General features: G+C 39.2%; 3 non-coding genes across 3 annotated transcripts; 2 read left to right on the top strand and 1 right to left on the bottom strand.

Moving 5' to 3' along the window:
• Positions 1-2,640: 2,640 nt before the first annotated feature.
• Positions 2,641-2,712, top strand: TRNAQ-UUG (transfer RNA glutamine (anticodon UUG)). Its single transcript has one exon. It is a non-coding gene; the product is annotated as a tRNA-Gln (tRNA).
• Positions 2,713-6,819: 4,107 nt separating this feature from the next.
• TRNAS-GCU (transfer RNA serine (anticodon GCU)) lies at positions 6,820-6,901 on the bottom strand. The gene has a single exon. It is a non-coding gene; the product is annotated as a tRNA-Ser (tRNA).
• Positions 6,902-12,869: 5,968 nt separating this feature from the next.
• TRNAA-AGC (transfer RNA alanine (anticodon AGC)) lies at positions 12,870-12,941 on the top strand. Its single transcript has one exon. It is a non-coding gene; the product is annotated as a tRNA-Ala (tRNA).
• Positions 12,942-26,565: the final 13,624 nt, after the last annotated feature.

The following is a 26,565-nucleotide window of genomic DNA, read 5'->3' as shown; positions in this document are numbered from 1 at the left end:
GGGAGACTTTGGCCCTAAATAAAGCCTAGATATACGAGCTCCACCAAGGAAACCAGACAGGTCTCTCCGAAACCGGCGCTCCCTGTGGCTCAGGCCCGCGTGGAGAGGGCGAAGGGCTCCTGCCACACGGCTAGCCGTCTGCGGAGGAGGCCCGATTGTCGCCGCGCAGACACAACCTTCCCTCCGCCTGCACTTCCCTTCAGAGAAGCTCGGACCCTCTCGCGCCACGCCAGAGAGATGGGCCGCGGGCTGCACTCCTGGTCGACGCAGCTCTTCCCACGTTCCCGCCAGGCCGGGGGAGCAGCGCTCACTTCCGGTCCGCTCTAGGATTCCAGGTGGTGCAGTCATCTCGGTGGTCGTGGTAACATTGGTGAGCACCCGGAGGCAAGTGCTCAGTAAACTGTACAGAGACTTAACTCCCGAGTTACCCAGTTCCCGGGTGAAAAGAGTTTCACGGTGTGAGTAGCGCTAGTGTAGAGGCTACTCTGGGTTGTTGGTTTTTTTGTCACGGTGATAAGCCGTCGCTGCACTCAGACCCGCAGAACTCACCGCCGCGTCCTAAAACAGACGTAGAAGAGCATCCCTGAGCGAATGCCAAGTCAGCGAATTTGTAGGCTTCAACCGGCCTTTTCTCGTTAGATCTGGGCCACTGTCTCCTTTCCCATTCACCGTAAATCAGACTCGAAAAAAGAAATGTAAGATCCAGTTCCTTCTTTCCATTTTATAGATGGGAAAAATCAAGATCCATATAGTGAGCTTCCCCCCTAACGGCAGGAGTAGCTATTCCTGTGAGCCATGCTGTAAACAGTCCTGTGAAACTGGCCCCAGAAACCTAAGAAGGAAAATCTGGACGTGTTTTCAGAGTCTAACAAGTCATTACAGGTGGGCAACCAGGAAATTCCCACCTGGCTCATGCTCCTTCAAGGCAGTGTGCTCTGCCAGGCAAGGTATTCGAAGATGCACGGAGCAGGCAGTGCTAGAGTGGATGCAGGTAAGCAAAGAGAAAACGCTGTTTCAAGAGGAAAAGACTGTGGCACGGGTGGATTCTGCTGGAGGTCTAGAAGCCTAGGAATCATTGCAAGTGTCAGCCTTAATTCCTCTTCCTCCTCCCCACCCAGCCTGCCCCCACGGCCTTGTTAAGAGCGCTCAATAAATAATAGATGTCTGAGGAATATTTGTTGAATTGCTGAATGCCTCCTTTTCCCCATTCTCTCTCTGCTTCTACTTTGTTCCCTGTTATTACTCACATTTTGGCATTTCTGATTCAAGAGACTTTGAAGGATCAGAAGGTCTTTTTTAGAGATCTCTAAATCAAAAATTTTTACCTTTGAGGTCTGTAAATGGTCTTGAGTGAGTCGCTAAACCCAGTGAAATTGTATATACAATCTTTGTCTATGTGCGCGAGTCATCAGATCATCAAAAGGACTGAGATGGAGCTCCCCATTCATTTTCCTAGCCACTATTAACATGTTGCACTTATCTTTTGTGGTTTCCCCCTAACCAACTGTTAACCCTTTGCAGTCAGGGATTCTATCTTCTACATTTTTCATTTTCTGCATTCTGTGATCACCGCCATACTGAGCACAGGAGGCAGTCAGCATGGAGTAAACATGACTTCTAAGTCCTCTACTGAAGGGCATTAATTTTTTTTGTAGATTTTGCACTTTTAATTACTAAAGTGACTATATCTCACAAAAGTGAACAGACAAAAAGTGAGAAGCTCCTTGATTCCCAATTCCGCTTCTTAAGCTATTTAAAAATGTATATATAAACTCACAAACTATGACTTACAAAAATTAGTTCATGCTATATATTACAATTCAGCAAATTTCTAGGTTGTGTTTATTTGTTTTAAACTTAGATTAAATCCTCTCCAGAAACTGCCAAACCAACATGTGGGTACCTACATCTATCCCATTCTTTTTAGTATATTATTTCCGTTGAATGGATGGGCATATTTTCAAATTTCTGATATTGCAAAATATTACAGTGAACAACCTTAGACATATATTTTAACTTTTTAATTTTTTGTATTTCTGTAGGATGGCTTTTTTAAAGAAAAATTGCTGAGTAGAGATTATTTTGATAGATATTGCCAAACTGCTCTTTGGAGGGGTATTTATCATGAGTTTCACTAAGTGTGTCAAGACTGCTCTCCAAGGCCCTGGAAGGGGTCGCCCTGTATGAACATATGTTTTTGTAAAACTTGCAGAAGTATATTATAATGGAAATTAGTTAAGACTGCGACCTCTTTTTATTCCAATTTTTCCTCAGATACGTTATATATGCTTTAGAGTAGCTGTATCTGTTGAGAATGTCTATTCTTTTTCTTAAAAAGGACCCCCTTGTGTCCTTTTTAAGAAACTTGTGTAAGTTTCAGACTTCACAAAATCTGGATCCGCCTCTGCTGGTCTTCCGCAAATTAATTTATGCTCCCAACAGAAGCAGAAGAGAGAGTGCCCGGATTGCCCTGAATGATATTTTGCCCAATGCCTCTTCCCCAGCGACAGTAAAGCGTCAGATTTCATTATCAGCGTGGTCTCACTGAAGCTTGACCTAACTCTTCTGGGTTAGAGCTATTGAAAACTTATGAAGGAAATATTTAACTATGATTACAGACGGAGGTTTACCTTTTCGGTTGGTCCCATGGTGTAATGGTCAGCACTCTGGACTTTGAATCCAGCAATCCGAGTTCGAATCTCGGTGGGACCTCTCTCAGGGGAACATTTTATAGTTCTTGGGATCATATCTGAACCGGTAAGAAAGCGTTCCTCTGCTTCACACATTTGTGGTCGTGTGCAATAGTCTTGGCTTCTACGACTCTGTTCAAACAAAAGGACAGAATACTTCTCCTGGGAACTAACGAATTCTTTAAAATTAAGCTTTCCAATCGCACAAAGTTCAATAGCAAGGAGGCTGACTAGAAATGGTCAGCCTCCCAGCAACCTCATGAACTTTTCAGGGCTCGGGCGGAACAGCTCCAGCAGCGCAATTCCTTGATGGAGACCGCATCTCAAAACCTCCAAGGTACCAAGGCCTCCTCGCCGCGCCCGCTCCTAAGCCTAAAACGCCACGTGCCGAGTCGCCGAGCCTCGGCCGGGAGCGCGCTTTCTCCGTCCAGGGTCACTTCTCACCTCCTCTTCCCATTCCCATTTCACCGAGACAGTTCACTCTCCTCTGCCTTCTCTCATTCCTTCTTCTCGTTCTCATCACCCACCCCAAATGCGAAGCCGGCTTGGAAACTCCTCGAAAGCCTGCAGCCGCGGAGCGCGCAGTTCCTGCCGTCCAAGCAGAAAAACTCACGTCTCTCCCCGCGTCTCCCCTTTCCCGCCGCTCGGGCCCGCGGGAAATGGAGCGAACCTCTGAACGCGACCTCCTCAGAAAGTGCCAAACACCTGCACCCGAAGCACCCGGGAAACGGTTCTATGGAGCTGAGGCTCAGGGTCAAGAAATGTCCCCCTGAAAAAGTACTCTGTGTGTAGACAGAGATCACGTTGGAGACAAAGCTGATCAAACGTAGAAAGTCCAGTTAGTTCTAGATAGCCACTCATTTGCCATTAGAATGAGAAACGTAGGCGAGTGGCAAGAAAGATTTCCTTCAGCTGGACAGGAACTAAATTAGGAGGAGACAGGTATCTATGTTCTGTACAAATTAATCTCTTCTATGTCATAATAGGCAACCCTTAAATCCAGTGATCTATTTTCAGGTTCCTTCTTGCTTCAACATTTTAATGTTCTCATATGTAACCAAAAAGTAAATCAAGTCCTACTCTCACCAATTCCAGTAACTCACTAAACTATAAATATTTCATTGACTCATATTATGATTTACCATTGGTTACACAGAGACTTTGTAACAAAGTAAGGTTACTAACTTTATGAAAACAGATTCTTTTGTTTCCCACTATGAGCACTTGATTGTATCTCTACCTAGATGGTCTGTGATGATGCTAATTGCAGGGGGAAATAACATTTTCTGCTTGGAGTGTTGCCTTAGCAGGTGTGGTCCTGTCTTCTTTCAACCTTGTTGATGCTAGTATGATCAAAAGTATCCTCCAAAGTATCCTCTCTTTTCTGAACTGACCTGATAGCCGTCCCGGGGTGGGGAGTTTCTAACTGCATTCTCTCCAACCAATGCCACCTCCAGCCTGTGGTTCTCAGACATCTGCAGCACTAACATCCTAACCCAAAGCCAAAACCTCAAATAGACTCCAGAGTTCCAACCACCCTCCTGGAACTTTAGGAAATGACGTAACAAAAGGGAGAACCACTTCATCTCAAATACTGAAGGACAATTAATGACATAATCATTATGGTCATATTTAGCGTCAAGGACCCATTTGTCCTAGCTCAAATTCAGTAAATCAGACATTATTCCAAGCCTCTAAATTACAGTAATGAAACGTACCTGGCTGGAGGAGGTACCTGCACTCAAGTGACCCAGGGCTGGAGAGAAGGCCAAGGAACAGCTGATATAGGGAGGCAGAACCAGTAACCGATGCATGAGAGGCTGGGAGAGCATGTGGACACTTCTGTAGGGACCTTATCTGGTCTGTGGATCTCCCATTCTTTAAGGAAGCTGAAGGAATCCCTGTGGATATTAACAAGGACTCCCTCCTTGACCAAACTTGTGTCAAGCTCCTCTGAGCCCTCTTACAAACCATCTTTGGCCTGCCCAGCCCAGTTTTAGTAAAGAATCCTGTTGATTCCAGTCTGGGCAAGAATCCCGCTAAGCCAGTTTATCTAGAATCCCCCCAACACCCTTGATGTCCAGTCAAGTTCCCCTTCCTTCACTCTTGATATTTAATCAAGTTTCTTTCAGTAATTTTCCACCCAATGACTCCTTACTCTGCCCCTTTGGTTAAAAATCCTCAGCTGCCTCTGTTGCATTCCGAATGGAGTTTAATCTTCCTGATTGCAATAGTCTTAAAGTCTTCCTTGTCTGTTTGACTCCATCTGGTGCAATTTTTCTTTCACAGTTTCCTCAAAGAACTGATAGACACATCCTGGGGAAACTGCTTTTTCAGAAAAGAGAGCTAACTCAGGATTTGAGGGTGCAATAAATGTAGAGAATGTGTGTCCAATGTAGATGACTGAATTAATTAATGGTAGCCAATTTCCTGAGGATATAAAAACAGATTTTAAAATTTGTCCAAGATATGAGGATGTGGCTGGTAAAATTGAAGGCAGGAGCAGATTTCCTGGGCTGAACATTTATAGAAATAAAGAGCATTCTGGGTGATTGGATGTAATACATAGATACCTCAGCCAGACACAAAGCTTTAAGATCAGCATGAGAAGCATCTGGATGCTTTATTAAATTACAGATTCCAGAGCACACTCCCTGAGATCATAATTTAATAGATCAAGAGTGAGGCCCAGAATTCTTCATTCACAACAAGCACTTGAAGCAGCCTAGAGATCATACTTCAAATACTGCTCTCACCTTAAAAAAATAAGATAAAATAAAGCAAAAAATATTCTATCTTTATAAATGTAACAAATATTTTGTTGTAGTAAAAGAAATGAAAATTAAATTGCCCTGCAGTATCACTATCACCTACTAAAATAACAGAGAAGCCAAAGTTGACGACATAGCATATTGGGGAGGGTGAAGGGAGAAAGAACCTCAGTCATCACTGGCTGGGAGTATAGATTAATAAAATTCCTTTGGAGGGCAGTTTGGCAGTAGGTGTGAATATTTCAAATGCACATATCTTAGGACTCAGCAAACTCCTTTCTAGAAATTTATCTTGCAGTATTACAAATGCACATATTCAAAATTACATATACATATATATGAATAACTTTATACATAAATGTTATTTATGTATAATATTCTCTCTGTATAATCTCTCTCTGTATAATATCTCTCTGTATAATATTATATATAAATGTATAAAGTTATTCGTTGCAGCATAGTTTGTAAAAGCAAAAGATGGGGGAAAAACCTAAATGTCCAATAGAGGGCTGGTTAAATAATATGCAGTAACCCATATGTTGGAATACTATGTGTCCTTGGAAAAGCATAAACTGTCACTTTTTTTTATGATATGGAAAGATATATTGCTTAGGGGAAAAGGGTAAGGTACAGACCAATATGCATAGTATGTTATCATTTGTGTTACCCCTTTTTGAGATAAAAAGATATATTTATTGCACGTGGTACATATTCATATATGCTTAATATGATTCTGGAAGGAATTAATAACAATGGCTATCTGTGGCGAATGTAATTAGGTGGTTGGAAAATAAGAAAGGATGCAAGAGTTTTCTGTATAGCTTTATATATATGATATTTTAATAAATATTTAAATAATTTTAAATTAAACTATATTTTATGTATAAAATACTTAAATAAATTTATTTTATAAAATATTTTATATACATATAAAAATATTTTGCCCCAAAGTTCTGACAAGTTGGAGATCACAGCAGAAACTACACAATACTGATATTCTTCTGTTCTGCTAAAGGAGGAATCCTTGGATCTAATAGGAAATGTCATGTGGGATATATTTTCAGTTTTGTCTCTTTAACAAACTTGGTGAAAATTGCAGTACAGTTAAAAATAGGCTGAAAATACCCTGCAAGTGTAACACAACATATAATAATTCGTTGTGTATATCTAGGCAATGTTTTATTATATCGCTCTTCCTCGAAAAAGTCCGTGTGAATATAAGTACACCTCCCGGTCTAAGGCAAGTTGCTATAGATGTTCATAGGCACTATCCACATGACAAGTAGGAAGTGAGTCAGTGAAGAACACCCTGCTCACACAGTGGCCGCCCTGAAGGCGCCAAGGTCCAGAGAACCTCACGACGAGGGTGGGATTCGAACCCACGCGTGCAGAGCACAATGGATTAGCAGTCCATCGCCTTAACCACTCGGCCACCTCGTCTGATGATGTTGGGACAAAATCATGTCCTTCATTACTGCAGTTCCGTTCTGTCGTACTATATCTAATTGCCTTTCTTTTCTGGTTTAATCCTGACTCAATCCTCACAATCAGATATTTTTTTATATACATTTCACAGCAACCATAAAACTGAAAATGACACTTAGAGTGGTTCGATTACTTGGCACATACAAAATGAACGGGTAAAACCAGTACACGTCGGTATTTAAATACATAGGTCCTTGTTGAACACATGAATGAATGAACATAGCCAGGATTTCAACCCTGATTTGCTGACGCGGCTCCAGTCAGCTGCCCTGTGTTCTCCCAGAGAGTAGGGTGCCTCTGCCGCTGCACTCTGCATTCGAGGGGCCGAATTCCCTACGTCCAGATTAGAACACGTACCGGGATTCCTGTTTTCTGGGAGAGACCAGGAAACATCAAAACCTGGCTCTGTAGTTCTTATATTTGCTTCTGAAATATGCTGGACTGCTGAAAGACTCCTTCATTTCGGTCTTGTTACCTTCTCTGGGGCTTGGGATTCATCAGTCTGAGACACACAGCAACGGATGAAAACGTGGCTGAAAAAAAGTATCAGCAGAAAACCCGCAACTGTCCTGACCGGGCCGTTTTGTTTCTAGAGCAGATTGGCGTCTTAGAGCAGATTGGTGGCCCTTCCCCACCGAGAAGGGCCAGGTGGGGAAATCTTCACTAGTGCAGAAGCCAGGACGCCTGGGTCCTGTTGTGGTTCTGTCCCACTCACCGTGTGACCTCGGGCAGGCCACTTCACCAGTTCCATATCCACTCCTTCCCTCTCGCCTCCACAATTCCACCACCACCACCATTCTTCCCCACCCTCCCCACCCCCAGGAGGAAGATGAACTTGACAACTTCAGATAAACTCAGCATCAATAAACCCCTGTCACTCGCTAGGGTTCAACTGCTTGTATACATTTAGTGCAGACTTTTGGAGAGAAATTTGAAAAGACTCTCACATGCCCAAATGCTGTAGCTCCTTCCTTCCTATGAAATCTCTACTTCGGTTCTCAACTTTGGCAAGAGTGACCCTCTTCTTTCCCTCTCATGTTCTTTTACTGAATTTCATAAACTCACCTTCAACATACAACATACCCTGAACCACTTCTTTCCCACTACAGGTTTTGGCCCATAAGGAGAAGTCCAGGCTCAGTTCCTCCACCTCTCTGCTCTTCTGATGTTAAATATTCAGCCCCACAGTTGTATTTCTATTGCCGTTTGGCTTCAAGATAACCTGCTCCTCTGCTGATCCAGGTCGGCTTCCTGCAGTTCTTGTTCCCAACTGCTCGGATTCCCAGGCACCCTAGGCAGGGCTCCCACATCTAGAGCTTTATCACTAGTCACCCTGACCTGTGCTCCACGTGCTCCTGAATGACTTTAGGCCCCATATAATATCATATTTGTTTGTTTTGAGTGACCTCCCTAGAGAATTCTCCAACTCTTTGTGAGACCAGAAATGTCACAAAGAGTGCACTATCTAGGGGCTAATTTTTGGGAAGTAGGAGGTCCATCAGAGCTTCTAGTCAGTCATAATTGGTGAACATTTCCTTTAATTTTCCAGTTTTTAGAGCTGCATTCTTTGCATTACTTGACTTGTGGCTGCTTCCTCCATCTTCAAAGCCTTCAGTGTAGCATCTAGCTTCAGTCCACACATTGCCTTCTTCTTCTTTGCTTCCCTCTTATAAAGACAGTTGTGATTATATTTAGGACCCATCCAGATAATCCAGGATAATTTTCCCATACCAAGACCCTTGATTTATTCATATCTTCACTCTCCTTTACCAAATAAGGTAACATTTACAGGTTCCAGGGTTTAGGACCTAGATATCTTTGACGGCTGTAATTTGGCTTACACAGTACATATATTTTTGAGCCCAGTGATATAACTCCTGGGCATATCTCCGAGACATTTAGGGAAAACTTTACAACGATGCTTACTGTAAACAGGCACAGCATCTAATTTTGTCTTCAATCTAGTCATTAGTCCTCCTCTTTTCTCTTCTCTACTCTTCTCATTCTAAATATTATTAATGTGTGAGTTCTCCCACAGAAAAGCCAGAGTATTTGGGCTTGGTGTGATCCCTAGTTTTTATTTTCAATCCTTCTTGAACACTATTTTTCCACTCTCATAGCTTTTTCCTCTTTCCCTTCTCCTGCCAAAAATCCATAAAGAACAATTTAACCTAAAGTAGGTTTTGGAAATTTCTACTTCCATAGGTAACAAAAAACCTTTTTTCCCGTCGAAAAATTACCTGGATCCTTATTTTCTCTAACAGCAGTGAGCCTGTTATCCAGACCATGTTTTCTGAGAAAAAGTATTTAAAGAACATTTTTCTGTAATATGATTGATTTCACAGAGGGGTCATATTTTTCCCTGTGGTTCCCCTTGTATCTTCAGAGATCCTTAGAGATAATATACAGTCCCAAAGACATGGGGAATTCCTGAGCTGGGGAAGATGGCGGTTATCAAAGGGATACAACTAGATTACTCCAGGCTGAGAAGTTCCAGTTTAATACCAACAACAATAAGAATAGCCACCAAATAGTAAAAGCACACTCTGTTCTAGGTCCCAGTGGATAAAAGTTTTGTACATTTCTTCTTTAAACCTCACAACAGTCATGAAATATAGGTATTATCATTTTCAGTTTACATGTGAAGAAACTGAGATTTAGAGAGATTAAATAACATATCCAACCCAGGCACCTGAGACATCTCCAAGGCCATTTCAACCCCCAAATCTGGCAGGTTGCAAGGCTCTGTAAACAAATAGATAATACTGTTTCCGTTTTCTCCCTAGGCCAGTGTTCTCTATTGCAAAATCCAAGTGGTGTTTGCTCCTGAAAAAATGTCTGTCTCACATTAGGTTTCACTGGACTTTCTCATTCAGAAAGCAGAATTGCCCAGCATGACCTCTGGGGAGGGTAAAGGGATCTTGCTAATTTGCTCCTTAGGCCTCTTTTGTGGTTTCTTAAAACCTTCTAAAAAACTTTCTGAGGAGATGTTAAAATGAGTATAAATTGAAGAAGAAGAAATATATGCTATAGAGCATTGCCCTGTGGAGAGTATGGACCTGAAATCTGGCCCTGTCAGTACTGATCTTGAGGATGTTTGGGCATCTCCAGAAGGAGCTGCAAGTTGGAGGGACAGAGGCAAGACTCCACCATTGGATTTGAGAGTATTTTAGGAGGGGAAATGCCAATAAAATGATCCAGATATCACTTCTCATTGCCTTGTCTGCCTAAGAACAAAATGGAAAAACAAAAACAACAACAACAAACAAAACCAAAAAAAAACAGAAAGAGAAAAAAGAGAACTCCCACTTAAGTGTAGAAACACTAAATCAGGGGATTCAGGTCACATACAATTCTCTAGTACTCTGAAGATAAAAGCTTACCAAAAACTAGTTCATTTAATTTTCCTTTTCCCACATAAAAAGATTCTTGTTGAACTTTGATAGTGCATCTTGATGCTGTGTTAGCCACTATACATCATGTCTTAGGAAACAATAACGAATTGCTCTTTTCTTTTACTTCAAGGTTAATCATGATATCCTTGGTAAGCACTTTACCGTGGAAGGGAAATCTCTTGTGGAGATAAACCCCAGGCAGAAACAGGAAGAGGAACCCCCCAGCGACTGAAATAACATATCTCTGAACACTGCTCTTGTGTTTGAAAACTTCATATTGAAGTATAACAAACATACAGAAAAACTACACAAATTATACTTGGCAACTTTTCATACAGTGAACCCATTTGTGTAACCAACACCCAGATGAAGAAAGAGAACATTCCCAGTATCCCAGAAGCTCTTCTCCTATCCTCTTCTAGCCACTACCCACAAGACAGGAAATGACTTAATTTCTTATACCATACATTAGTTTGGGCAGTTTTAAAATTTCATACAAAAGGAATCATACACTCTGTTAGTTTCTTTCATGCAACAAGTTTATGTTTGTGATTTCCCCCCCCCCATTTGCTTTGGGTATATCAGAGGAGCTAGGACTCAGTTAAAAAAACAAAAACAAATTCCCCAGCCCAAATTCTCATCCTGATCATCAGCTCCCTCATCCACTTCTGTTGAGCAGAATCCCAGTGTTGGGTGTTTATTTACTGGACATGAGGACAGACTCAGTCTAGGAGAGTGTGAACAAGACAGTGGCTTAGAAAGTAAAAAGGACTCAAAAAAATGATGGAGACATTTCAAACAGACAAAGGAAGCCAGTTTGAAGGGACTCCCAGTGGCCAAATCTGGGACTATTTGTGCACCAAAGTAGTTAAGTATCATAATCAATTATAAAGCATCAAAAAACTAGAAATCCATACAAATGATTGTTTAGTAACATGCCAAGCACTGACTGTAAATATGGTGGAAGGACTGGAGTTGGAAAATCATAATTCTGTAACAATCATAATAAAGATTTGCTCAGACTGTGCATGTTAAATCTTGGGGGAGATTTTGATGAGGAACAGGATATTTGCAGTCTGAAATCACTGTCCTACAAAGCAGGGATCAAAATTAACCTCAGCAGTGAGTGACAGATAGTCCTTACCTGTCTCCAGGTATGGTACTTTGAGAAGCACACAGCATTATCTACGTAGTAATCCACCTGGGAATGCATAGTCTGAATCTAATCGGGAGAAAACATCAGTCAAAAACCAAAGTGAAAGACATTCTATTTTTAAAAATAAAAGAAAAAATACACTATTATTGAAATGGCACATTAATGTCATGAAAAAAAAAGAAAGGCTGAGGAAATGTCCCAGATTAAAGAAAACTAAAGGCATGTCATCTAAATACAATACCTGACACTAGACTAGATCCTGTACTCTAGGGGGTAATTGGTCAAATTGGAATGCAGACTGTAGATTAAATACAGCTATTTATTTAATGTTAAATTCACTGAAGTTCATGATCGTACAGTGGTTATGTAGTCAAGTATTTAAGGGTAAGTGAACATGATATACTGCAGCTTACTCTCACATGGGAGAGAGAGGGAGGACATGGGGTAAAATATTAACAATAGCTAAGTCTGGGTAAAAGGTATATGGTTATTTGGGGTAATATTTTTATTTTTTTCAAAATTTTAATAAGTTTGAAATTCAGAGGGAGAAAAAGAGAGACTGCACTGGACGTGCCGGAGAAATCAATGCATGTGAATTGGGCCCGGGCCAACTCTTTAAAGTATAGGAATCTTCCCCCCTTCCCAAACCTTCCGAGGTACTAATAATTCTTCATAGCTCCCTGGTTCCCAAGGGATTGGTCGCGGAGAAACAGAAGCCAGTCCTGCCTTGCTTGCTCACCTTTTATCTAAATAACATCCCAGCCCAGCCCAGCCCACCCTCGACTAGCTCCGCAAGGCAAGGGGACTCCAGGGTTTTGCCGGAGGTAAGTGTTGCTAAATTGGACGATCTGGGCGCCTACAGTCCAGGACATCGTGAGCTCGCTGGGATGTTCCCTGCCATCACCACGAAACACTCAGTGGATTTTTCTGGCTTCCGGAAATGGAGATGATTTGAGGGTCTTTGTTCCAAGGGAGTTGGTGCTGGACGCGGGAACTGGAGCTCTGCAGGCGCGGATCCGCTTTGACTCCACCTCTGCTCCCTTCCCAACGCCACCTCCTCAGTGGGTACCCCGGCTGCCCAGCTACCTGAAGCCTTACATGTGGAGAGGGCAGGAATGGAGGGAGGCTGGAGAGAGTGAGAGACAACAGATTGTCGAGACAACAGATTGCCTCTTTTCAGCCTCCTTCCTTTGGAGTCTCATTCTGTTGCTTTCTTATGAGGCCGCTGCTCAGTCTGTTTCGCAAATGGAGAATTTTACGCAAATGGAGAATTTTACATTCACGTTTCCTCTGCAATTTACTAAATCTTTGAGAAGCAAAGAAATAATGATTATAAATCACGAAAGGAATCCGAAGAAAACCGGTTGCAGTTGGGGGTGTAGCTCAGTGGTAGAGCGCGTGCTTAGCATGTACGAGGTCCCGGGTTCAATCCCCGGCACCTCCACCAGTTTTGAGAGGATGCATTTGTGATCAAACCACTTTTCCTTTCATCTCTCCCTTTAAACCTGGTGTCTTCTTTCATTCAATTTTCTGCCTACCTGTACTGCCTTTGTAGTACCCAGTTTCGCCCCGAGAGCGTTGCCACCACCAGAAATGTCCTAAATCCTACGTGACAAGCGTTTTTGAAAGATAATTGGCCTGATTTCCTTGGATACCAAGTTAAAAACAGAAAAGAAGAAAACAGAAAACAACAGACTCTCGGTTTCATTCACTTTCTTCTGAATTCTGAAGAGTTCTTAGAGCAAAAACCAAACTGGAGGTGGAATAGCAGAAAAATATCTTATGATTTCTTCCTTATGAATGTCCAACCACCCCATACTTAGTTTTCTTAAATCACTAGATATGGAAGCAGTGGGCTCCAGTCATAACCACAAGGTTCTATGCACAGAGAAACAATAAAGCACTGTCTGTCATTGTACGTGACGCCTTCCAAGTCTAAACTGAATGATACAGAGTGAATGAAGACTGGCTGCTTCAGTGAATCCAGACCATTGCCGCTTTGCTGAGATAACTTATTGGGAGTGTGAGAGATCAAGCATCTAAATATCTCCTGTTCAAGAAAATTTCAATCAAAATAAATGACATGGGCTCATTTCAGAAATAAATCTGAGTGAACGACCACTTCCACTTTGCCAACACAAACAAGTATCCCACAATAACAATATGTCTTAACCAATCTAAAAATCAAAGCTGATTTGCTTAGGCCCACCTAGTCTGAAACATTGGTTTCATAATATAAGAGGGAAAAAAAATAAGTTGTCCCTTTTGAATATATTGATTTCTAGGAATTAGTTTTTATTCTGGAAAATAATTCTGTACAATATATATTTTTAGTAAGTTTTTATCATCTGTACCACCTATTTAAGTCACTTTAAGTATATCTGTGGTCACAGAGATTTAATTTCTTCATGACAAGATAAGGATATCCACTATCGTTACTATTTTAATGCTATAATGGAGGTACTAATCAAGGAATTTAGCATAAAAAAGTAATTAGAGGAGTAGGTAGTGGATAGAAAGGGATAAAGCTCTCTCTATATATCTTGGTAGGGTTATATATCTAGAAGCTACTCCTCAGAACAGAAAAGCTACTACAAATGGACAATTTAGTAAAGAACCTGGTTGTAAAATTAATACACACACACACACACACACACACACACACAAGTCTTCCTACATCCAGACTTTGGAGGGTTTTGGTTATTGATTCATTATTTTGAAAGCTGACAAATGAAGGAAAAGAATCAAGCACTTATACTACCTCTCATACGGAATGTATGTCAGGATAAACATACAGTTGATGAGGAAAATTTTTTTTCTTTAGAAGAATGACAGCTAATACATGCAGGAGGAACGATAAAATAGAGTCAACATTTTGCAACTGATATTGCTATAATGCATCCTGGTCACAATCATCAGTGGTTGCTACAACCATGAGGTGAAATTGGATAGGGGAGCTCTAGAACAGATGGAGCGGGCTGACATACCCGATCAATTCCTCTCTAAAAGTGAGACTGCTACACAACATGTGCCTCTTGACACAGTGAAATAGAACATGCCCGGGACCACCAATGAAATACTTTTATTAAAAAATCAGTGCTTTGTCTAGTCTAATAGATGGAACCATCTGTTTACAGTAAATATTGGGAATATAGGAATATATTTAATAACATTACAAAAATGCAATCAGTCAAATCCAGAATGTGGGACATTCTGGACAAACTGACCCTCAAGAAAGAAATGGCATGGGGGATAAAGGGAGGTGGAACTGATACAGATTAAATGACATGTAAGGAGAATAATAGACAAATGCAACATATCTGGATCCTGATTCAAACAAAGTAATTGGAAAAAGAAACAATCAAACACATACTGAGGATCTGATTGTATTAAGAAGTTTTATTATTTTTGCTGGTTGTGATGTTATTGTGGCAGTGTTAAAAAAGAAAGTTTATAACTATTAGTTGTACATGGGAAAATATTTATAGTTGAGATTAATATCTGGAACTTGATTTTTATTCCAGGAGGGGAATAAAAAGCACAAAAAGAGACAAAGAATAACAACAAAACTATGATAAATGCCAAAGTTGGGTGGTAAGTACATGGGTATTCATTATAGTATGATTTCTACTTTGTTTTAAAATGTCCAAAACAAAAAGCTAAAAATTTAATACTTTATATATATAATATGCTTTATATTGTATATTAAATATATTTAAATTTTTATTTTCATCAAAGAATGGCTTCTATTTCTTTTTTGTTTTTTCTTCTTTCTCTAGTTCCTTTAGGTGTAAGGTTAGATTGTTCATTTGAGATTTTTCTTGTTTCTTGAGGTAAGATTGTATTGCTATAAACTTCCCTCTTAGAACAGCTTTTACTACATCCCATAGATTTTTGGATCATTGTGTTTTCATTGTCATTTGTCTCTAGGTATTTTTGATTTCCTCTTTGATTTCTTCAGTGATCTCTTGGTTATTTAGTAACGTATTGTTTAGCCTCCATGTGTTTGTGTTTTTTATGGTTTTTTCCCTGTAATTCATTTCTAATCTCATAGCATTGTGGTCAGAAAAGATGCTTGATATGATTTCAGTTTTCTTAAATTTACTGAGGCTTGATTTATGACCCAAGATGTTATCTATCCTGGAGAATGTTCCATGTGCACTTGAGAAGAAAGTGTAATCTGCTGTTTTTGGATGGAGTGTCCCATAAATATCAATTAAATCTATCTGGTCTACTGTGTCATTTAAAGCTTCTGTTTCCTTATTTATTTTCATTTTGGATGATCTGTCCATTGGTGTAAATGAGGTGTTAAAGTCCCCCACTATTACTGTGTTACTGTCGATTTCCTCTTTCTTAGCTGTTAGCATTTGCCTTATGTATTGAGGTGCTCCTATGTTGGGTGCATATATATTTATAATTGTTATATCTTCTTCTTGGATTGATCCCTTGATCATTATGTAGTGTCCTTCCTTGTCTCTTGTAACATTCTTAAAGTCTATTTTATCTGATATGAGTATTGTTACTCCAGCTTTCTTTTGATTTCCATTTGCATGGACTATCTTTTTCCATCCCCTCACTTTGAGTCTGAATGTGTCCGTAGGGCTGAAGTGGGTGTCTTGTAGATAGCATATATAGGGGTCTTGTTTTTGTATCCATTCAGCAAGCCTGTGTCTTTTGGTTGGAGCATTTAATCCATTCACATTTAAGGTAATTTTTGATATGTATATTCCTATTATCATTTTCTTAATTGTTATGGGTTTGTTTTTGTAGGTCCTTTTCTTCTCTTGTGTTTCCCACTTAGAGAAGTTCCTTTAGCATTTGTTGTAGAGCTGGTTTTGTGGTGCTGAATTCTCTTAGCTTTTGCTTGTCTGTAAAGCTGTTGATTTCTCCATCCACTCTGAATGAGATCCTTGCCGGGTAGAGTAATCTTGGTTGTAGGTTCTTCCCTTTCATCACTTTAAATATATTGTGCCACTCCCTTCTGGCTTGTAGAGTTTCTGCTGAGAAATCAGCTGTTAACCTTATGGGAGTTCCCTTGTATGTTATTTGTCATTTTTCCCTTGCTGCTTTCAATACTTTTTCTTTGTCTTTAATTTTTGCCAATTTGATTACTATGTGTCTCGGCATGTTTCTCCTTGGGTTTATCCTGTATGGGATTCTATGCTTCCTGGACTTGGGTGGCTATTTCCCATGTTAGGGAACTTTTCAACTATAATCTCATCAAATATTTTCTTGGGTCCGTTCTCTCTCTCTCTTCTCCTTCTGGGACCCCTATAATGCGAATGTTGTTGCGTTTAATGTTGTCCCAGAGGTCTTGTAGGCTGTCTTCATTTCTTTTCATTCTTTTTTCGTTATTCTGTTCCGCAGCAGTGAATTCCACCATTCTGTCTTCCAGGTTACTTACCGATTTTTCTGCCTCAGTTATTCTGCTATTGATTCCTTCTAGTGTAGTTTTCATTTCAGTTATTGTACTGTTCATCTCTGTTTGTTAGTTCTTTAATTCTTCTAGGTCTTTGTTAAACATTTCTTGCATCTTCTGGATCTTTGCCTCCATTCTTTTTCCGAGGTCCTGGATCATCTTCACTATCATTATTCTGAATTCTTTTTCTGGAAGGTTGCCTATCTCCACTTCATTTAGTTGTTTTTCTGGGCTTTTATCTTGTTCCTTCATCTGGTACATAGCCCTCTGCCTTTTCATCCTGTCTCTCTGTCTGTGAATGTGGTTTTTGTTCCACAGGCTGCAGGATTGTAGTTCTTCTTGTTTCTGCTGTCTGCCCTCTGGTGGATGAGGCTATCTAAGAGGCTTATGCAAGTTTCCTGGTGGGAGGGACTGGTGGTGGGTAGAGCTGACTGTTGCTCTGGTGGGCAGAGCTCAATAAAACTTTAATCCGCTTGACTGCTGTTGGGTGGGGCTGGGTTCCCTCCCTGTTGGTTGTTTGGCCTGAGGCAACCCAACAATGGAGACTACCTGGGCTCTTTGGTAGGGCTAATGGCAGACTCTGAGAGGGCTCAGGCCAAGGAGTCCTTCCCAGAACTTCTGCTGCCAGTATCCTTGTCCCCACGGTGAGCCACAGCCACCCCCCCGCCTCTTCAGGAGAACCCCCAACACTAGCAGGCAGGTCTGGTTCAGTCTCCCCTGTGGTCACTGCTCCTTCCCCTGGGTTCCGATGTGCACACTACTTTGTGTGTGCCCTCCAAGAGTGGAGTCTCTTTTTCCCCCAGTTATGTCGAAGTCCTGCAATCAAATCCCAGTAGCCTTCAAAGTCTGATTCTCTAGGAATTCCTCCTCCTGTTGCCAGAGCCCCAGGTTGGGAAGCCTGATGTGGGGCTCAGATCGTTCACTCCAGTGGGTGGACTTCTGTGGTATAAGTGTTTTCCAGTCTGTGAGTCACCCACCCAGCAGTTACAGGATTTGATTTTACTGTGATTGCGCCCCTCGTACCGTCTCATTGTGGTTTCTCCTTTGTCTTTGAATGTGGGGTATCTTATTTGGTGAGTTCCAGTGTCTTCCTGTTGATGATTTTCCAGTAGTTAGTTGTGATTCTGGTGTTCTTGCAAGAGGGAGTGAGAGCACGTCCTTCTACTCTGCCATCTTGGTTCCAATCTCTCAATCCTCCCTTTCTTGAGCAAGGATTAAATTAGCCTTTTACATGTTAAGATTGAACAATCGTGATTTATTTAATATTTTGAATATAGAAGCTAAAAATAGGTATTGTGGGGTTACGAGGTTAGGAAACAGAAGCTGGTCTTTCAATAAAATAAAATTACAGTTAAAGTTATTGAACTTAGCATAGGGAAGACCTACTTAAGACACACAAAGAAACCACTACATAAATAAAAATATTGGTTCACTTGCCTTGGTCAAATTTAATATGACCTTTTGACAAACTGATAAACCAGGATAGACCATTTATATTTATATAAGCTACATATGATGAAAATTGTTATTAAAAATAAATGAGAAGCTTCTACAAATCAATTTCCAAAGGAAACCAATTAAAAATAAATAAAATAGTTTATTTTTTCTTATCTAATCAACAATTTGGATGAAGGTGGAACTTATGTAAGGCAACCTTGATTGTTGAATATATTAACGTGCAGTGAAATATGTAATTGGGTGTGTGTGGTGTCTGTGTTTCAATCTAAAATGAACTGCAAGTGCCATTTATTTTGACTTAAAATACTTTGGACAAGAGAATTTAATATCTTGTCCCAAAACTCTCCCGTTAGCTAATAGGCACTTATTTTGAAGTCAATCTGATAACTTATAGTACCATTTATAGCTTTATACTTCAAGTTAGAAAGAAAGAATGGAAGGATGGAAGGAAGGAAGGAAGGGAAGAAGGAATTTCATGTTGTGTTTTTGCCAAAACAAAATTTTTAAAAATTTAAAGGACATTACAGGGACAATTAGCAAAGTCTGAATAAGGCCTGTATATTAGATAACAGTACGATATCAATGTTAATTTCTGATTTTGGTACTGTGGTTATATTAGAGAATACTATTATAGGAAACATACACTGAAGTAGGTAGAGGTAAAAGATCATCATGTCTGCAACTCTCAATGATTTTTATATATATATATATATAATAAATTAAATGAGATTAAATATTCAGATCTGGGAAATTTGAATGATGATAAATAGGAATTCTTTGTCCTGTTCTTGCAACTTTTCTGTAAAGATAAAATTACTTTAAAAGTAATAGTTAAAAGAAAAGATAAGAATAAAATATAAGTTCAGATAATCAAATCCCTTAACAAAAGCCCACATTTGGTGAATGGCAGATCCAGGAAATGGATAGATACTTTATCACCTAAAACTCGATGCTCCTTTCTCTTCTGTGCATGGTCGGTCACTTTATTGCCAGCCTTTTCTCTGCATTCATATATAGACAGATTTTGTTTTTTTACAATAACAGTTTGGTCCATTGAATGAATAGTGCTTTCTTTAGAGGGAAGAAAACATCTCTGAATTGAATTGAAAGCCACTTCACTTTTTAATCTATGCCCCAGTGCAGAATCTTAGGAGTTTTCTGTTGAGTTTGCACTGTAAGGAGACCAACTGAGTTCTTTGCTGAGTATGAGGAGACTACAAAGCTCCATTAAACCTCGTTACAAAACCGCACTTGGGGTTCAAATAACCTTAGAAGAGCTGACCTCGGATTTCTCTTATTTTGGTAGTTAAGAACTTCCAATAAGAAACAGAATGGAGAGTTAAAATTTCCAAAGAGAACTCCCTGTTAGCACAAATACCTTCTCACTAAAACATTGGTGAATTCATCATCATTAGATAGAGAGAGAAAGGATAGGATTATGAATTATTGATCTAAAATTAAGGAAAAGGAATGGATGCATTTACTTTATTTCTGTCAAAGTTTTACTCTAAAACTGTCTTGGAAAAAAGTCACTGTCAGCAATGCTTCCCCTGGAGTTGTAGAAATAGGTTCTTTCTCATTTGGGAGGATTTTCTCCCTAAAACTTGATGCCAGTTCCCTTTTATTATTTTTTACATTTATGTTTTCTGCACCTCTGGTTAAGTTGCTTAAAATCTACTCTTTTTCATTTTAAATCTATCTTCCAAAAAGAAAACAATATGCTCTGCCTCTCTTTCCTACATAATTCTTCCCCTTTTTTGCAACTCAAGTGTGCCCCTCTGTGACTTCCCAGATTAAACAGAATTTCTCATATATGTTCTCCTAAATCTCAGTCATTCTTTTTTGTAGTATTTATCATAGTCATGATATTATATTTCTGTCTGTGATCATGTAATTGATTTCTATCTCCTCCTTCCTTCCTATTAAGCTCTTAACTCCTTGGAGGTGGAGATCAGACCTGTTCAGCTCACCTTTCCACATGCTGAATGAGTAGGCATACAATACATAATTTTTGGAATGAGGCGATGAATGAAAGTTTCATAGCTATCAGCTAAAATAGATAAAGGTAGATCTTCTGCTGCTTGGGGCCAGCTGTAAGAGTTGTTTGTCTGCACAGATCTTCTTTCAGAACTCATTTCAGTGATCTCACATCCAGAAATATAACTTCTTGAACCTGATATGCTGGCCCAGAGTCATGACACTGATGACCAGATGTTTGCCTCTAATGGCCCAATTTTAGTCAGCCTAGGAGAGGGAATAATAGTCCCATAAAAATTAACATCAAGAAGTAAAATATGCCCCTATAACCGCTATGTTTCCTTAATACCAATTTGTGATTTACTTTATTGGTTTATGAAAGTCAAGGATTTTTTTTTCAGTGGTTCATGGACACCTAAGATCTTAAGGGGATCAGTGAACACCTTCAAAGAATATAAAAAATTTATCCATATGTCTGTTGGAGCATTTTTTCGTGGTGGTCATTGGCAAGTTTTCATCAGATAATCTAATGAGTTTATGTGCCATACAATTTTAAGAACTATTATTTTAAACCATACTGGATACTGTTTGATTTTATAAATAAGATTATTTGACATTTTAAACCATGACTTTGAACTGGAAAATATTAGGTTTAGACCCTAATTTGGTCATTTATTTCCTAGCTGTGATTTGGGCAAGCTACTTCATTTCTCTCCAATTCTCAGTTTTCTCATCTCTAAAATATGCATAATGATGCTTACTTTTGTGAGTGTTTTTAGGGATTTAAAGGTATGTGAGGAAACACAAAAATGCAACATAGTAAGTGTTCAATAAATTGCAGCCATTTTTCATCTATGTATAATTTAAGTAAGATTGCTTGGTGTTTGAGAAACGAGCAGAATATATTTTTAAATGATTTGAATAAAAAGTTTTCCAATTTTACTCTGGAAATCTCTATTCATAATTGATATTGAACACCTAAGTAGTTAAATTCCAGTACAATATAACCATATGATAGACCATCAGTAGAGAGCCTGAGGGTGATTGAGAATGCAGGTGTATGAGAATGCAGGTGTAATTAGAAGAGGTTAAAAAAAACCTCCAACCACTGCGATTAAAGAAAATATCAGACAAACGACTTTTAGGAGGGAAAACAGACACCTCATTAGGCCCTGCTGGGATTCAAACCCAGGATTATCCTATTTACGTGACAGGCTCTTTAGCCAACTTAGCCACAGAGCCTGCGGTTCGAAAGTTAAGGCCTCCTTTCTGTTCAAATCGTACTCAATTAGGTGAAAACCTGAGTTAATTAGAGTCACTGCTCACTTTCTTCTCGAATAAATCGACCTTGCAGAGCAGACAGACCTGCGATGGAGACTCCTGGAACTTAAGACTCCCATCAAGTCTAGCAAAACGCATACACGCACTCACACCGTAACAGAGAAAATGTACTTAGAACAACCATGGAATGGGAAAGAGTAGATACTAGCCGAGTGTTCGTTGTGGGGGAGGGGACTTCTCTGAATGAGGCCAAAGAAGTTCTTATATTCCATCCGATTGTAGTAATTTAGAATCCTCAAGTAAGTGGATATTCTAAAAGTAGAGTGAAAAGCTTTAATAGCAGAATAGGTCAGTTAGAATTTCAATCAAATTAATGGCATTCCTTGTTGTTAGAAGAGGGCACACTTGTGCACTGAAAAACAAACAAAACGGAGACAAACAACCCAAAATTCCAAACACATTCAGACTCTGCTAACAGCTGTCCGCTTGTGCTCTGCTTGGGGAAGTAGGAGATGGTCATTCAGGAGGCAGCTCGGTCAGAGTTCACTTAAAGGTTTTATGATTCAAATCCCAGGAGCCTTTGCCTGCCCGGGCTGGGAAATGACCTCTGTTCCTGCAGCTCTTAGGAAGGTGCACAGATGGAAACCACAGCTCCCTAGGCTCTGGGAGGCGTCGCAGATCGGGAAATTCCTCCTTTTCTATACTACCTTCTTCTTATTGGTTCTTCAAAAGGATGTTCTTTAGTATTTTCCTCATGGACCCTCAACTTGTAGAAGCTAAACAAACATTTACTGATTGTACAATTACGAAATTAAGAATCCATTCTTAAACTGTTAACACTTGCCTCCTGGTTTTCTGCCTGTAATTGGAATAAGGCTGGCGCTGAAAAGGGAGTGAGTTCATCAAATTAGCAGATGCCACGGCATATCCAACCAGCTTCTGCTGCCTGGTTAAAATACAAAATGCGAGGACTCCAAAATTCTTTATTTAACCAAGTAAAGGCTGAAAGGAGCTCTGGGCCTGATAATACCTTTGAATCCCAAAGTCTTTTTTAATTCCTTTCTTGGGTCAAATGGTCTGGCACTGACATTTTCTATCCCATTCAGAATGTTTTTATAGTGAATATAAACTTATTTTCTTGCTAACCAGGATAGTCACTTTTTAATTTAATATATGCTAACAAATTTCTATGATAAGGGTCATGCTACTACTCCATGTACGGTTACTGTATATTTGGAAAATATACAGTTTGGAAAACAGCACCTTCAAAATAATAATGGACAAGGAATCATGGTGCTTCTGAATTCTAATTGGCTCAATTGAAGTATTGTCCAACAAGAGTGATATTACTGAGTACCTACTATGTGTCAGGGGCTGAAATTAGTTCTATGGATACAACTAGGTACCAGATGGCCAAAGATGATAGAAAATAGAACAAGAAACTTTAATAAAAATTTAATATGATAATAAAAGAAGCACAAGATGATAGATGAGCACCTAACAAGGGCTTGTAATACTCTGTACTATGAACACTGCCCAGTTCAATACATTTTTTGATGATTTCTCTTTAATGTATTTGATTTTTTGTAGAAAAAGTATATTTTACATATATATATAATGTATAACTGTACAAGTAGTACTTGGAAACATCTTTAAAACTTTCATGTTAATCCCAGGTATTTAACCAAAATAGGAATCTCTGCCAAGGTGGAATGAAATAAATCTGACCAAGGCCCAGCAGTAGGAAGGTCTGCAAGGCGCATGAAATAAAATTATCATGAGAGTAGAAAGAGTCAGAATCCATGGAACCTATTCCAATGAGGTCCTTCCAGAAATAGCCTTGCACTCAGGTAAACAATATGTATGAGAACTGAAAGAGCAAATAACATATGAGACCCCAGGACAATTTGATGCACAAGTGCTTGATTAATGTTAGACCCAAAATAACTAAATGAGGGATATGAATATGGATAGTGGAACAGGGGATTTTTCGTAACTGCAATAATTTCTCATTACCCTAATGAATGCTTCCTCTGTTGAGAATAGGGTGATTCAACATAATACTAGCTAGTAGATGTTATCAGTTGAATTTTGTCCCACTAAAAATTCATATGTTGAAGTCCTAATCCCCACTACTTCAGAATGTGACTGTAGAAGTAGTCGAGAAAAAGGGTCATTACTAATGTAATTAGTTAAGACAAAGTCATCCTGGAGTAGGGCAGGCCTCTCTGTTACAATATGACAGCGGTTCTTGTAAATGGGGGAAATTTGGAAACAGACATACACACATGTGAACATGAAAGTGGAGATTGGGGAGGGGGATGCACCCATAAACCAAGGAATACCAAAGATGGTCAGCAAACCATCAGAAGCTACAGGAGAGGCATAAGAAGATTCTCCCTCATAATCCTCAGAAGGAACTACCCTGCCAACACCTTGATTTTGGATTTCTAGCCTCCAGAATCATGAGATGATAAACTTCTATGGTTTAAACCATGTAGTTTGTGTTATTTTGTTACAGTAGCACTAGGCATCATCCTCTGAGTATGAGCTAAGTTTTTTCCTAAATTTTGCCCCGAACTTAACTGAAGACAATTTATTTTAAAAAGGGTTGAGAACTATATTCAATTTTCTATGATAAACCATAATGGAAAACAATATATATAAAACAATATGTATATATATATACATTCTTATGTAATATATATATTTCTATATAGATATCTGAATCACTTTGCTGTACAGCAGTAATTAACAAAACATTGTAAATCAACTGTATTTCAATAAAAATTAAAATAAAAAGAGAACCAATGAATAAGGGGTGATGGGAGGTAAGTGTGAGAAGGGCTCAAGTACACTAACTAAAAAGCTGAACAAAAATTACTATAAATTTTTTATAGATATACATACATGTAGTAAAAGATTAAAATGCAGATTGAAAAGATACTAATGGACTTCAGGATGGTGGTTACTTTTATGGAGAGAGGAAGGGGAATGGGAAGTGAGGGGTGATGCTTCAACCATACTTCTAAATTATTTCCTTAGGGAAAAAAGAAGATCTGGGTAAAGGGTACATGACATCTATTATAATATTCTCTGTATTTATGCTTTACTATTTCATAATTAATTTTAAGTTGAATAAAATAAAATATATTTGCATAAACTTTCACATTATCGTATTAGAAAAATAACAAAAGTAAAAGTAAAGATTAGTGCACTTGCAAAGCCCCAAGTATTCACATATTTGCTTTACATGTAGTAGAGCCTCTTCCCTTAACAGATATTGCCAGAATTTCTCTAGTTTCTAGAAAATAACAGAGCAGAGACATAATCTTTGCCATTAAGTAGCTAAAATGTTAGTTGACAAAACAAAATGTATCTATGGGTAATGATACTGTAGCTTTACCTAGGCCACATGGAAATGGGCTTTCCCTGAAGCACAGTGACATAAGTAAAGGCAAGCCTTCCAACATTTTATGTCAAACATACCAGAAAGCTAATACAAGGGGAAAAAATAAAGGCAATGACTTGGAATAGCAATCTAAAGTTTCCTCACTTTGTGAAACAACCATTCAAAATAACTTAGAATTTACCCTAAAAGAAAAGTTTGGGGGAAAAAAGTAGTAGGACCCCTTAAGGATTAAGCACAGGAAGTTCTATGTGAGCAAATTAGCTCTCCCCTATATAACTTTTTTCTGTCTCTTCAGTTTATTTTCATTTTTAACTTTTATTGGTGAATAGCTTATTTAGAATACCAAAAGATATGAATATTGCATTTTTATGCACCTAGCACATTTGTTACTTTGTTCATTACTAGAAAGTTAATCCTTTTTTTGCCATTTGGTAGCAACTGTGAAATAGCTATTCCAACCCCCTTATCCAACCCTCCTCTCCTTTGATCACCTCACACTCTATGAATTCAAAAAATGATCATCAGATTGCCTTCCCTGAATGTTTAAAATCTCCCAGATTTACAACATTTTCCTGAGGTCCTGTTGTCTAGAATGCACTCCGTGCTTTGTGACAACCTAGAGGGGTGGGATAGGGATGGTGAGAGGAAAGGGATATGGGGATATATGTATACGTATAGCTGATTCACTTTGTTATACAGCAGAAACTAACACAACAATGTAATGCAATTATACTCCAATAAAGATGTTAAAAAAAAAACAAGCCTTCCATTATAAAGTCTTAGCCCCAAGTTATCAGTAACAACTCCCCTTTTTCATGAGGAAATTTTATTTCAGAAAATGTAGTGTCTTTCCTGCTTCAAGTCTAGGTCAGAGCCATCTCAAACTACTGATAGATATCCCCAAATTTAAACTTTGGGGTTGGGGGAAGCTTAGGGTATATTTGTTCTGTCCTGGAAGGCACTGAATTATTAAGTGATCTACTTTCTTTCCAGTGACCAGTTTTGCAAACACAGGGATCTCAGGAAGTAACAGTTTTCATTTCACAGTCCTTGAACAACTGTGGTAAGATAAAGAGAGAGAGAGGTGTTTCTCTTTACTTAGCAGAATGGTATGTGAAATTAAGTTATATCCCATGGATCACCCCTGTCTGCCCTTGACTTGGCCAGTCTGGGGGCTGCTCCTGTATCTGTGACTACCTCAGTCACCAGTGGTGTTTCTAGATAAGCTTAGACTAACTGAGAAAGGGATAAGCCTGCAGGTATACCTCTCTTATGCCTCCTCCTACCTTTGTGGATATTTTGAGATAATTTAAATAGAGAATTTCTAGACCAGTGGTTCTCAACCTTAGCTGCATATTCAAATCACCTAGGGGGATTTTTAAAACGCTAGTGTCCATTCCACACTCCAGACAAGTTAAACTAGAATCTCTCAGAGTGGGATCCAGGCATCAGAAAATTTTAGAGCTCTCCAGGTGACTCCAATGTGCAGCCAAGTTGTAGAACCACCGCTTCACTTTTAAA

This window comes from Lagenorhynchus albirostris, chromosome 10 (assembly GCF_949774975.1).
Source record: "Lagenorhynchus albirostris chromosome 10, mLagAlb1.1, whole genome shotgun sequence".
In the NCBI taxonomy this organism is placed as follows: Eukaryota; Metazoa; Chordata; class Mammalia; order Artiodactyla; family Delphinidae; genus Lagenorhynchus; species Lagenorhynchus albirostris.
Note: the sequence above shows the minus strand (reverse complement) of the source record. Positions and strands in the feature narration are given on the sequence as shown.